Here is a 13,291-nt window from a genome sequence, read left to right as displayed (position 1 = left end):
GCACAAGTAATGTAATCAGTATTTTTTTTTAAGAGCTAACACTGTGGGACACAAACTCCATTGAGAGCAAGAGACTGCATTGACACCATGAAAGCCACCATAACTAAGAGATACCACCACATCTAGTAGACTGGAAAAAGAGGGCTGGGTTGACTACCAACGTTATTTTATTGACTAAAGAACAGGGAGACCTAGACATTCACTCACATTGGTCTTAAATTCCGTTCATCTTCAATTGCACTCTAACGAAGCAGCACACGCACTTTCTGTGTTAGTGGGAAGTGGACGATGGCACTAGTGGTTTCTCATTATTGTTATGCCGCATAGCACTATTAACTTATGCCTTAATCATCAAAGATATAAAAAAGGGACTAATGATGATGCCTTCCCATGTCAACTAAGGTTCATTTGTGAATAGTAAAGGAGGCAATGTACATTGACCTACAAATTCAAAGTGGCTTCCAATGCTCGTAAAGTGGAGGCGAAGTTGTGGACTCCCGCCGGTCCTTTAGGACGAAACGCCTCAGTCAAGCCCACTGGCAGCTGCTTTGTGGTTGAGGGCAAGTAGAGATCTGCACCTCAAGCAGTACTTAACATCTTAGCGTGAGGCCTACGCTGAGACGAAGGTGCGCTCTGGTGAGTGAAGTAGATGATCATATCTATGTTTTAGGGGCACACCTTTTCTTTGTTGTAAAGCCTTATATTACTACCATTAATAAGCACCTCCAGTAAATGGAACTGTCAAATACACGAAGAGAGTATGGAACTTTCCAGGATTCTTATTCTTTACAGGATCTTTCCTCTGGGCATCTCTTGCCAGGTGAGTAAGTGAACTGCAGTGCAAACACTGTACCTGCTAAAACGTTGCACTACAACAAGGCGGCTTTCTCCCCCCCATCATGATGAGTGTGATTTCTGTTTTTACTTTCATTAGGGACATTGTTCTACCGTCTATATTCCTTAGGTCACACATCATCTTTTATATAAACTCACAATTTTAGGCTAGATAAAGCTCTGCAAATTGAGTTGTCTGAATCCAAATTTGAGAATTATTTGCCTGTGATTTCGGTGGTAATGAAGCACAAGCCTTTGCAATGCAGTCGGCTTTGGGACCTCATATGCATTTAGCTATGCAGCACAATAGCCTGGGTGCTGAAAACCTCTACTGTTCTTTAACATGGAGGGAACGTGAGCACCAAACTGCATGACATGCCAGGTATGGGAACACATGGAGAGAAATATTGCCTTTCAGTGGGAAATGGTATCGTCCAAAGCTCGGTTTTTAATAAATAATCAGCGTCTTCAGTGGTCATAGCACTGAAAATACAAGGTTTGAAAAAATTATTATGGTCAACGGTTGCACGTGGAAGACAATTTCTATGAACTGGAATCTAGAGAATGCTAAAGTGATTCTGGTATTTTACTGACCTCTGCTGGTCATTTTCTGTCAAGAAAGCTGAATAGAGGCAATTGCCAGAAAAATAAAAAAAAGAAAGTCCCTAAGTAGATAGCAATTCTGGTATTTTACTGACCTCTACTGGTCGTTTTCTATCAAGACAGTTAAATAGAGGCAGATGAACAGAAAAAAAAGTCCCTATGCGGAAGCACACAAGTCCTAGGGCTGATCTCCAGAGCCCACAAAGTACATACACATATAAGTATATACTAAAGTATATACAAGAGGTCTCGAATGCTTGACCTAAAAAACTGTCACCCACGCATTGAGTGATGTAGGAACTGTTTCAAGGATTAAACAACAGCACTGAATACAAACTAGCAAAGCTAGTGAAGTCTATTCTACAGTGAGGACATGAACGGAAGCAAACATCCAAGTAAATCCCAGGACCCTGAAGCTATTTACGGCGACAAGGAGGGATATCTGCCCTAAGGTTGCTTAGTCATCCTGGGTCTATGGAGCATGAGTTTTTGAGTGGCAACGCGCTACCTCAGCATGCCATGGGAAAGAAATACAATAGAGAAGCCACACCAGTTCAAGGATTCTGGAATAAAAATTATTTGTGTACAAAGCGATAACAACAAATACAGGAGGTTATGATTAGGTGTGCAAAAATTGTGTAATACTCTTTTGCGTATGTTTTTATTGTATTTATTTAAAACGTTTTTTCATATTTTTTTAAATAATCTTTTTATTAGTAGTTTGCGAATCAGAATCAGTGTACAGACATTATGTTATAAACATCAGGGCAATATACTGTTTCCCAGCCATGAGAGCAACTGGGTATAGTTCTCAGGACATAGAGCACATCACTTAGGAAGGGCCATACAGGAGTTAATCTTACAGTGCAATCCCAGCCCTATTACGGGTATTTATTAAAAAAGTTACAGACAACGTACGATTTGGCTGGGTGCCCCTGTTACACATGTATGCATTGACAGTCAACAGCATTGAAAGACCATAGTGACCAACGACCATAATAATATACAGCAAAGTAAGTAGTCTGACATTCCCAAACTCGGATTGTACGGAAATGGTGGTGACACTGTATCACATTAAAGGGGAGATATTAAATCAGAGTACAGTTAAACATGCCTTTCATTGTATGTCCATTTGGGCTCCGATAAATCATTTCTAGGATCATGTATGACAGTTTTATTAACGTCTCTCAGTCATTCCTCGTCATCACTGTAGTATTCCCTTCCGTTTCGCCTGTTTCTTTGCCAATTATTAAGGAGGTCTGGTAGGGGCCCAGGTAATTCCTATGATGACTCTGAGGTGGGAGCAATTCACCATACACATCTGATTGTGTGTTGCAGTAACCAATATCTGCATCCCATTCCTCAAGCTTTGGTACTGGACCTCGAGCCCAACGCTCTGCCATCCGATGTCTGGCCAGTAAGAGACCAATCGTGATCAAATGTCTAACCTCTTTCTCAATTTCTTGGTCATAACCCAACAATGCCAACATTGGATCTAGCCCTCATGCTAAACCTGTGATGACTTCCAATTAAATGGAAAACTGCTTGTCACAATTCATGCATTTCAGGACAATGCCATGCAATGTTCAATTCCAGCCACCTCTTACCCACATCGTTGACATTTCGTAGAGTCACGCAGACCATATCAGCCGTTCTGAGGTGTAGTAGACTCGGTTAATATACTTAAAATGTATCAGTCTGTGCCTTCCATTCAAGGAAATGGTTTTGACCAAGGCGCAGCTATATTGCCAATGGTTATCATTAATGGGTCTGCCCAAATATCGTTGACAATCTAGGCGCACCTTCGTCACAACAGGTCTGAGCACTTCTTGCGCAAATGCATAACATTTTGTAAGCAATCTTGTGGGACTTCTACCTGTAATAGGGATGACAGCACTGGCATATCAGGAGGTTCTAGCATCTCGCCTCCCAATAAGTCATGTAATGTATGTCTGGCTCTATGATAATGATAACGAGTTAGAGGTGACAATGCAGTTGACCCTTCCTGTAAAACTACACATCTGACAGGGGCACATGCATCAAACTAAGGAATTGCGATTCCTTAACAGGGATTTTTAAGGAATTGGTGTTTATAAGTCACAATTCCTTATGCATGTAGGTTTAGCAAAAATAATAGAGGCCCATAGGAATGAATGGGAAAGCATTTGCAATTTGCGATTGTGAGAAGTTGGCCTGGTATATGCTGTCCACTGTTATAAGTGAGCACCTTGCACCAGTCCAAATGAACCTTATGATGTGTGAGGTCAAAGATAACCTTTAGAAAGCCATCCTAGTGGTAGCTGTGGAGAGCAGCCTTCAGGCTAAATCTTGAAAGAATGTAAAGCAGCTTGTTTTACCAGAACATCACCTCCTATATTGACTAAATGAAAGGAGAACCACACAGTAGTTATATAAAAATATGTAATATAACACTCTCTAGTATTGTCTACACGAGAATAGAGCACAAAGCACACAATATGAGATCAATAGAACAGTTGTAAGTAACAGAATACTCAGTGGGCTCCAGGGGGGGACCAAACCATATACTAAAATAGTGGTATAACAACCACTACTCTGGTCGAGACAAGGTCTAGAGCATGTAGAATCACTAGGACCCCAAGGAACCACCCAAGGTGAGTAGATAGGGACCCCACGGAGGATGGGTGCAGTGTGCTAACACGACCGCGGGATCCGTACAATTCTATGGGGAAGTCGCTGTTGCAATTTTACAGTTTAAGGACCCTTCTAGGAGGACTTAGAGGAAATCCTTTGGAACTTAAGAGGTTGGAGACCCACCCCACCCGTGGATACCATAGTACCTGAGTTACCTATCCCAGAGGAGTCGGGTGCATAGGTTTGGAGTGGTGTCAGAAACCGCAGTCGTTCTCAGTGGAGGGCTGTGAAGAAGTACCGCTGCCGTGAAGGTGAAAAGGGTCTGGTGGAAACCAAGCCTGGATTCTGGAAGGAAGTAACCTGAAAGCAGAGGGGACAGAGTCTGGGTCACCTCAGAGTGACCAGGGGTTCGGGAGACGAGTGCCCACCGATGCCGGGTGCTTCAGGTGTGAAGAAGGGATGCTTGACTCTGCAGCCACGAGGACCAGGAGATGTCGACGATGACCAAGAGCCAGATGCGAGCTGCCCCACGACGTATGTCGAGTGCTGAGGGGTCTGTGTCTGGCTGGAGCACCAACAAGCCTTGGCAAAAGCAACCCACGCAGGAAGGTCAAGCAGGTTACGGTGTGGACAAGCAAGATCCAGGGGACTCACCAAGCACTGGAGAGTCAGGGCACGTCTGGACCAACTAGGTAAGCCCAACAGAAATCATGATGACCCTCAGAAGGACCCACAGTCTGAATGATCAGGAGCCGCGAGGAGACCTCGAGCAAGATTGCAAAGTACCAGCCCACGGAGCACTCAGTGCGAGGAGGCCAGAGTTCTTTGGTGCAAATACTGCTCAGGGTCAGGACTACACAGAGTCCAATGCACAAGCTCAGTAATTGGCAACAAGCATACGCAACTGCAAATAGACACGGTGCAAGGGGTTCGGGTTATGCAGTCTCAACGAGCGATACTGGCCTCAAACTTCCTGAGGGGGCAGATTGACCTCAGAGACCTTTGTAACCCACCTCCTGTGTTGCTGAAATCTTCGGAGTCCGCAGGAGCTCAGGAGAAGCAGACCGGTCAGTTGCGTTGAGGTGCCTGCAAATGCAGGGGAGTGACTCCTTCACCCCAAGGGAGATTCTTTAGTTGTCCTTAGTGCACCACAGGTCCTGCATGGAGCCTGTATGGAGCAAGGGCACAGACAAAGCTTTGGAAGGAGAGGGGGACGAAGTCGGGCCCAGTCGAAGTCCAGCAAAGTCCAGGGTGTCCAGACGGTCGAAGGTCAGTGGTTTCTTCTTGTAGAATCTTGTTCATGTAAAATCTAAAGTCTTACAGCCAGGTAAGCCCTTTTGTACCCACTGGAGAGGGCCGGACAGATTCTGGGGACCCTCCAAGGGGATTGTCAGGACAAAGGGGTGGTGACACCCATGTCCTTTGTCCAGTTTCACACCAGAGCGGGAGCCAATGGCTGCCAGAACTGGTTTGAGCTGGACTATGCACAGGGATACCAAATGTGCAGACTTTCCGGCACTCACAGAGTGCAGCCACCCAGCCCCAATGCACTAAGTCCTGTCTGGGAGGTGATCACAACTCCCTGTGACAGGATGCCTAGTGTGCTGCCTTCCTCTACTTGAGCTTGGCTCAGCAGCAGGAGGGCAGAAATGTGTCTCTGGTCGGCAGCATCCATTTTGTGCTGACCGGGACGAGAAGGCTGGCACTGGATAGACGAGTGATCCCACGAAGCTCGCTTCAGAAAGGTGGAATCATACCTCCTACAGAGGTTACCGGTGTGGAGGTATGATTCCAAGGTGTTTGATACCAGACACTATATGTTTATATGCAGCCGTTTTCGAGATAGCATTTACTGCGAGGTTATAATGCACCTCTGCCTATATGTCTGGCTGAGTCACAGAAAACCCGGGAGAATGGTCTCCGAAGGCTGTAGAGGAGCTCTGCTAATGGAGGGGCACCCTCTCACGTAAAACCCAGTACCCTGCATTCAGGATTGATAAGGCCTACGATAGGGTGACTTATTAGTTTTAAGTGTAGTGACCTATAGATATAGTGAACTTATATCTAAAGTAAGTGGTGCAAGCACCAGCTTACACAGATTGCAGTAGCAGAACTGTAGTTCCATTTTGCATGGCCTCTCATGGGTGGCATAATAAATGCTCCAGCCCATGGGAGGCCTCTGGGGTACCTATGCCATTGGTACATGGGTGCCATATACTAGGGAGTGATAAGGGTACCCCAGCATCCAATATGAAGTGTACCAAAGTACATGCATAACATTTGAAAGGAGAAAGCAGATAGACTGGGGTCCTGATTAGCAGGATCCCAGACAGACTAGTCAAAAACAAGCAAAACCTCAGGCAAAAAGTGGGGTAACCATGCAGTCAGATCCTACTTTCCTACAGCAATTACCAAATAGGTAATCGCAAATTGTGAATGCAATTGCAAGGGTGCTAGGGGGCCTAAGCCCCCCGGTGCACCCCCAAAAAAGGTAAGTGTGCACATGTTGCACACACACATGTCCTAAGAGCATGTGTATGCACCACATGACACTTAGAAAAATGCTATGATCGAGGCATATGAGCTGCAGATCACACACTATGCATAGATTTCCATCTGGTGTTGGGCCCGGATGTTTGCACTTGTTTTTGTCTTGGAAAAGTCTTTGGAAGTCACGAGATAGGTGACTCCGCCTTTGGATGATAGTGCGCATGGACATCGGCTCCATCTTCAGATTGTTTTTTTCCGCCATCTGGCTCGGATGTGTTTATCGCACTCCAGTTCGGTGCCGTTACCGATCCATCTTTCGACGCGCAATCCTCACCCTTTCTCCGGTATTGTTTTCGATCGCGATCCCTAGCCGTCGCGCATCTCTCCAATTTCGAAGTCCTCGATTCCGGTTGTCGACGAAGGCCTTCGGGCCTACTTAGGCCATTTTCTCTGGCTCATGGAAAGGACTCCTTTCAAGAAGTGTCCTCAATGTGGGTCGAAATTCCCACACACAGATCTTCATGAGGTGTGTAACCTCTGTCTCTCACCGGAGCACGAGGCCAAAGACTCAAGCTCGAAGAACAATGGCTCGCTCGTCGGCATCCATTCCCGATGGCATCTTCCCGGAGGGCGTCGATGTGCCAGAACGGTAGCTGGTAGAAGAAGGCCCCATCAGCGCCTCCAAAGCTGATGAATCCGATGTCGAGGACATCACTCCTGGGCAGCGGGTCGTAAGTTAAGATGTCGACCCCGACCCCCTCTCCCCTGCACCGAAAAAGGCTTTGATAGCACCTTCACCTTCGGGCCCAGATGCACATCGAGACAATAGTTCTCACGCCCGCCTTCGGGCCCGGCAAAGAAGTCCGCATCTAAGCCTTCAGGCCACTCGGGCTCGAGTCAGCCTACCATCGGTGCCCAAACTAAAGCCCCGGCACCGAAAAAGAAACCCTCCTCCACCTTAGTGCCGACCACTGCTTCCACATCCACGCTCTTGGCACCCAAACCTACTGGCACCGACCCCTCGACTCTGAAAAAGCTGTCGGAACCGAGCAAAAAGACACTACCGAAGAGTTCACATTCTTAACCTTCGGAACCGAAGAAGCCGCTGGAACCAAAAAACCAATCGGTTCCGCAAACTCCTGCAGAGACTAAAAAATCTCACGCTTCAAAGCCTAAGGAGCCAAAGTCCACTCCAGAATCGATGTCACGCAAGCCTTCGGAACCAAAATACCAGCCTCCAACAGAAGAGCTTTTTAAACTGGATCCCACCCAAAAAACTCTTCTAAAAGACCCAAAGACCGGTCAACTAACTCTCAGTTCTAAAAAGAGACCACTGGACACGCCTCCACCGGCTCCACCACCTAAGAAGAGAGACATCGCAACATCACCTCTCAGAATCCCTTCTCCACCTCCTCCTCCACCCCCACATCACTCTCCTACACCATCTCCTCCACCAATGGACGATGATGATGATGACACCTCTGATGACATGGGGGAGGGGCCATACAATGAACCACTACGGGATCCTAGTCCGCCTTATACCCCAGACCCCTGGGACGATTACAACACACCAGATGTCCCTAATGTACAACAAGACGACATCTACATCTCTAGACCTTCCCCTCCAGAGGATACCATAGGTTTCACCCAGCTCATTCACAGAGCTGCACAATACCACGGGGTCGCCCTACATACAGACCCTGTGGAGGAAGAATTCTTAATGGACACTTTTGATACTTCACAAAAGTCCACCTCCGTCCTCCCTATGTTAAAAGGAGTCATCAAACATGTACCTGAGGTGTTCAAAGATACTGTTAGGGCTACGGTTATAAACACCAGGATAGAGAAAAAATATAAAGCTGCCCCAGCAGACCCTATACACATTAAAGGCCAAAAACCCTTGGACTCCTTAGTGGTCTCCAATACCAGAAAAAGGGCTAACTCGCAAACATCAGGGGACGCTCCACCTCCAGACAAGGAGTCAAAACTCTTGGACGCCTCTGGTAAACGTACGGCCTCTCAAGCAGCTAATATATGGTGCATCGCCAACACTCAGGCTTTGTTAGCCAGCTACAATAGGGCACACTACGATGAGTTAGAGTCCCTATTGCAACACCTCCCTGACAGATACAGAACTAAGGCCAACAATCTCATACAGGAGGGTAAAATCATTACAAATACCTCCATTCGTTGCGCTCTAGATGTGGCAGACACCGCCTCCAGAGCCATCAAAACCAGGTACATCTATTTGGACCAGCCATAGACTCATCTCTCGAAAAGATGAAAAAAGACAGCGACACGGCTAAATCAATGGGAGCCTTGCAAGCTCCCAGACGTTCCTTTCGTCGCTCCTCCTACAAGGGCACCTCCAGAGGCTACTCCTCTGACAATCCCTCCACGTCCTATAAAACTCCCACCCAGACCACATTCACCAGAGGTTATCAAAGAGGAGGCTACAGAGGCAATAATAACAAAGGCAAGACCAATAACACTCGCTCTGCCTCCACCCCTACCCAATGACTTCCCTCCTCTTCCCCCAGACCATTCCACTCCAGTCGGGGGGAGATTGCTTCATTTCCTACCTGTCTGGAACAACATCACCACAGACAGGTGGGTAAGCACTCAACCGACGCATGCCACGACCGAACCACCGCCCCCCACCACCACCCTCCGTGCCTGGACCCCGATCAACACTGAAGACACCGTCCGCACGATGAACTCCATCCACTCCGGATCTCCTACCGACCCCTGCCCTCACCACGTCTTCAACAAGGCCGACGCTGTCATCGCACCCCACCTGCGGGACATCATCAACACCTCCTTCGACACCGCTACCTTCCCGGAGAGCTGGAAGCACGCCGAACTCAGCGCTCTACTAAAGAAGCCATCAGCCGACCCCACCGACCTCAAGAACTACCGCCCCATCTCGCTGCTCCCGTTTCCTGCAAAAGTAATCGAGAAGACCGTCAACAAGCAGCTGGCCGCCTTCCTCGAGACGAACGGTTCCCTCGACCTCTCGCAGTCTGGCTTCCGGGCCAACCACAGCACCGAGACCGCCCTGATCGCAGCCACCGATGACATCCGAGCACTGCTTGACAACGGAGAAACAGCAGCCCTCATCCTCCTAGACCTCTCCGCGGCCTTCGACACTGTCTGCCACCGTACACTAGTGCAGCGACTCAGCAACGTCGGAATCCAGGAGAAGGCACTGGGGTGGATCATCTCCTTCCTCGCCGGAAGGACACAGAGAGTCCGCCTCCCCCCGTTCAGATCTGAAGCCACCGAAGTCATCTGCAGCGTTCCTCAAGGCTCCTCGCTCAGTCCAACCCTCTTCAACGTCTACATGAGCCCCCTCGCAGACATCGCACGCCAGCACAACCTCAAATTCATCTCCTACGCCGACTACACTCAGCTGATTCTGTCCCTCACCAACGACCCCGCCACCGCCAGAGCCAACCTTCACGAAGGGATGAAAGAGGTAGCCGAATGGATGAAGAACAGCCGCCTGAAACTGAACTCGGACAAGACGGAAGTCCTCATCCTGGGATCCTCACCCTCCGCCTGGGACGACTCCTGGTGGCCCCCCGCCCTAGGCAGCGCACCCAAACCAACAGACCACGCACGCAACCTGGGCTTCATCCTGGACTCCTCCCTCTCCATGACCAGACAAGTCAACGCCGTCTCCTCGTCGTGCTTCAACATCCTGCGCATGCTACGGAAGATCTTCCGGTGGATCCCCACCGAGACCAGGAAGACGGTCACCCAGGCCCTCGTCACCAGCCGTCTGGACTACGGCAACTCCCTCTACGCCGGAACCACCGCCAAACTCCAGAAGAGACTCCAGCGGATCCTGAACGACTCAGCACGACTCATCCTGGACATCCCCCGTCGCAGCCACATCTCCGGACACCTGAGAGACCTGCACTGGCTCCCGGTCAACAAGAGAATCACCTTCCGCCTCCTCACCCACGCACACAAAGCCCTACACAACCAAGGCCCAGGATACCTCAACAGCCGCCTCAACTTCTACGCTCCCAAACGCCAGCTTCGATCGACCGGCCACGCCCTCGCCGTCGTCCCCCGCATCCGAAGAGCCACCAGAAGGGGACGGTCCTTCTCCTACCTCGCCGCCAAGACATGGAACTCCCTCCCGACCTACCTCCGCCTGACCCAGGACCACCTCGCCTTCAGGAAGCAACTCAAGACCTGGCTGTTCGAGCAGTAGCGGACCCCCCTCCCCCAGCGCCTTGAGACCCTCTGGGTGAGTAGTGCGCTATATAAAAGCTTTGATTGATTGATTGATTAAGACAAACCATTCAATCGGGTTACTGTCTAGAACTCACTTCTACCCCCCAAACATTCCAGCCAGACAGCGCCCAATGTCACTATAATATTTATCGCTGCTAAAGCAGGAGGTAATCTCCCTCCTACAAAAACATGCAATAGAACCAGTTCCCCTGCAACAGCAAAACACAGTAGTTTACTCCCTGTACTTCCTCATTTTGAAGAAGGATGGCTCTCTAAGACCAATCCTAGACCTCAGACCCTTAAACCTGTACACACACTCAGACCATTTTGACATGGTCACGCTTCAACAAGTTCTTCCTTTTCTCTAACAAGGCGATTTCCTTGCCACTCTAGAACTCAAGGACGGCTACTTTCATATTCCCATTCACACCTCTCACAGGAAATATCTCAGGTTTGTAGTGGACGGCCAACACCACCCATTCAAGGTCCTCCCGTTTGGAGTCACCACAGCACCCAGAGTATTCACCAAGTGCCTGGCGGTAGTTGCGGCTCACCTAAGAAGACGGCACATCCACATCTTCCCATACTTAGAAGATTGTCTCATAAAAGCCAACTCATACCAACAGTGTGTACATCACACTCACGCCACAATCCAACTACTCCAGGACTTAGGGTTTACACTAAACCACACAAAGTCTCACCTACAACCGTCCCATATACAACAGTGCCTCAGTGCTACACCTCAAAAGCGCTTGCATATCCCAGCAAAACCAGGATGGCAAGCATACAAGACCTCATATCAAAATTTCAACCGCAACACTCTCTTCCAGCTCGAGTGTTCATGCAGTTGATCGGGATGATGGTCTCTTGCATATTCATAGTACCTCACGCAAGACTCCAGATGTGCCCCCTGCAGGAATGTCTAGCACGTCAGTGGAACCAGGCTCACGGTCAGCTAACAGATCCGGTGTTGGTGGACGGTCGCACGCATCGCTCTCTGCAGTGGTGGAACACCAAAAACCTTTCCCAAGGGCGACCATTCCTTGAGCCGGTTCCACAGATTGTGCTAACAGCGGACGCATTGCTCTCCGGCTGGGGAGCTCATCTGTTACATCACACAATGCAGGGCAGGTGGACGCCTCAACAAAAGTTACTCCACATCAATCACCTGGAGTTACTAGCCATCTTCCCAGCGCTCAAGGCATTCCAGAAACAAATATCAGGCAAGGCTGTCCTAGTCCCCACCGACAACATGACAGCCATGTACTACATACAGAAACAAGGCGGGACACACTCCCTACAGCTCTCTCAACTAGCGCAAAGCATATGGAGATGGCTATTCCTCAGAACATTTTTCTCCTAGCCCAACATGTCCCGGGAGTCCAGAACAACATAGCCGATCTGTTAAGTCGTCAGACACAACAGATTCATGAGTGGGAAATTCATACACAGGTTCTTCAACCATTTTTCCACATGATGGGGCAACCAGAGACACATCTCTTTGCCACACACGAAAACTCCAAATGCCCAAGCTTCGCCGCCAGGTATCCACACCCATTGTCCAAAGGAAATGCGATATGGGTGAATTGGTCAGGCATATTTGTGTACGCTTTTCTGCCTCTCCCACTCATTCCACTGGTGGTGCGCAAACTACAGCAACACTCACTGACTCTAATCCTAGTTGCTCCAACATGGGCCAGAGAACCGTGGTACACCACATTACTGGAACTATCCGTAGTCCCGCACCAAAAACTACACCTCTCCCCACACCTCTTAACCCAGAGCCGTGGAGAGATCAGGCACCCAGACCCAGCACAGCTCAACCTAGCGATCTGGCTCCTGAGGTCTTAGAGTTCGGTTACCTTAACCTTCCCCCTGACTGTATGAACATTATAAAAGAAGCTAGACGTCCCACCACTAGAGCCTGCTATGCAGCCAAGTGGAAACGATATGTGATATATTGTCACAATAACACCATCAATCCTCTAGATGTGTCTATTCAACACCTCATAGGGTACCTACTGCATCTCCTAAGGTGTAACTTAGCATACACATCTATAAGGCTGCACCTCGCTGCCATAGCAGCCTACTTACAAAATAGACAACACTTGTCACTATTCAGGGTACCTGCCATCAAAGCATTTATGGAAGGCCTCAAAAGAATAATTCCTCCCAGGGTACCACCCTCACCTCTGTGGAATTTAAACATAGTTCTCACAAGACTAATGGGCCCTCCTTTTGAACCTCTGCACAATTGCGAGCTACAATTTCTAAAATGGAAAGTCGCTTTCCTAGTGGCCATTACTTCCCTTAGAAGAGTCAGTGAGCTACAGGCATTAACTATTCAATAACCTTTTTACAACTTCATCATAACAAAGAGGTTCTCAGAACCAATCCAAAATTCCTCCCTAAGGTTATCTCTCCCTTCCACCTCAACCAATCTGTGTAGTTGCCAGTATTCTTCTTACAACCACAAACAGTCGCAGAAAGAGCTCTTCACACT

General features: G+C 48.6%; 1 protein-coding gene across 3 annotated transcripts in view; it reads left to right on the top strand.

Annotated features, from left to right (window-relative positions):
• The window catches only part of NECTIN1 (nectin cell adhesion molecule 1), a 476,368-nt gene that overhangs the window by 181,133 nt on the left and 281,944 nt on the right, over positions 1–13,291 (top strand). The gene's annotated exons all lie outside the window — the stretch shown is intronic.

The sequence above is a fragment of the Triturus cristatus genome, chromosome 3_1 (assembly GCF_964204655.1).
Source record: "Triturus cristatus chromosome 3_1, aTriCri1.1, whole genome shotgun sequence".
NCBI lineage: Eukaryota > Metazoa > Chordata > Amphibia > Caudata > Salamandridae > Triturus > Triturus cristatus.
This window is presented reverse-complemented; position numbering and strand designations above follow the sequence as displayed.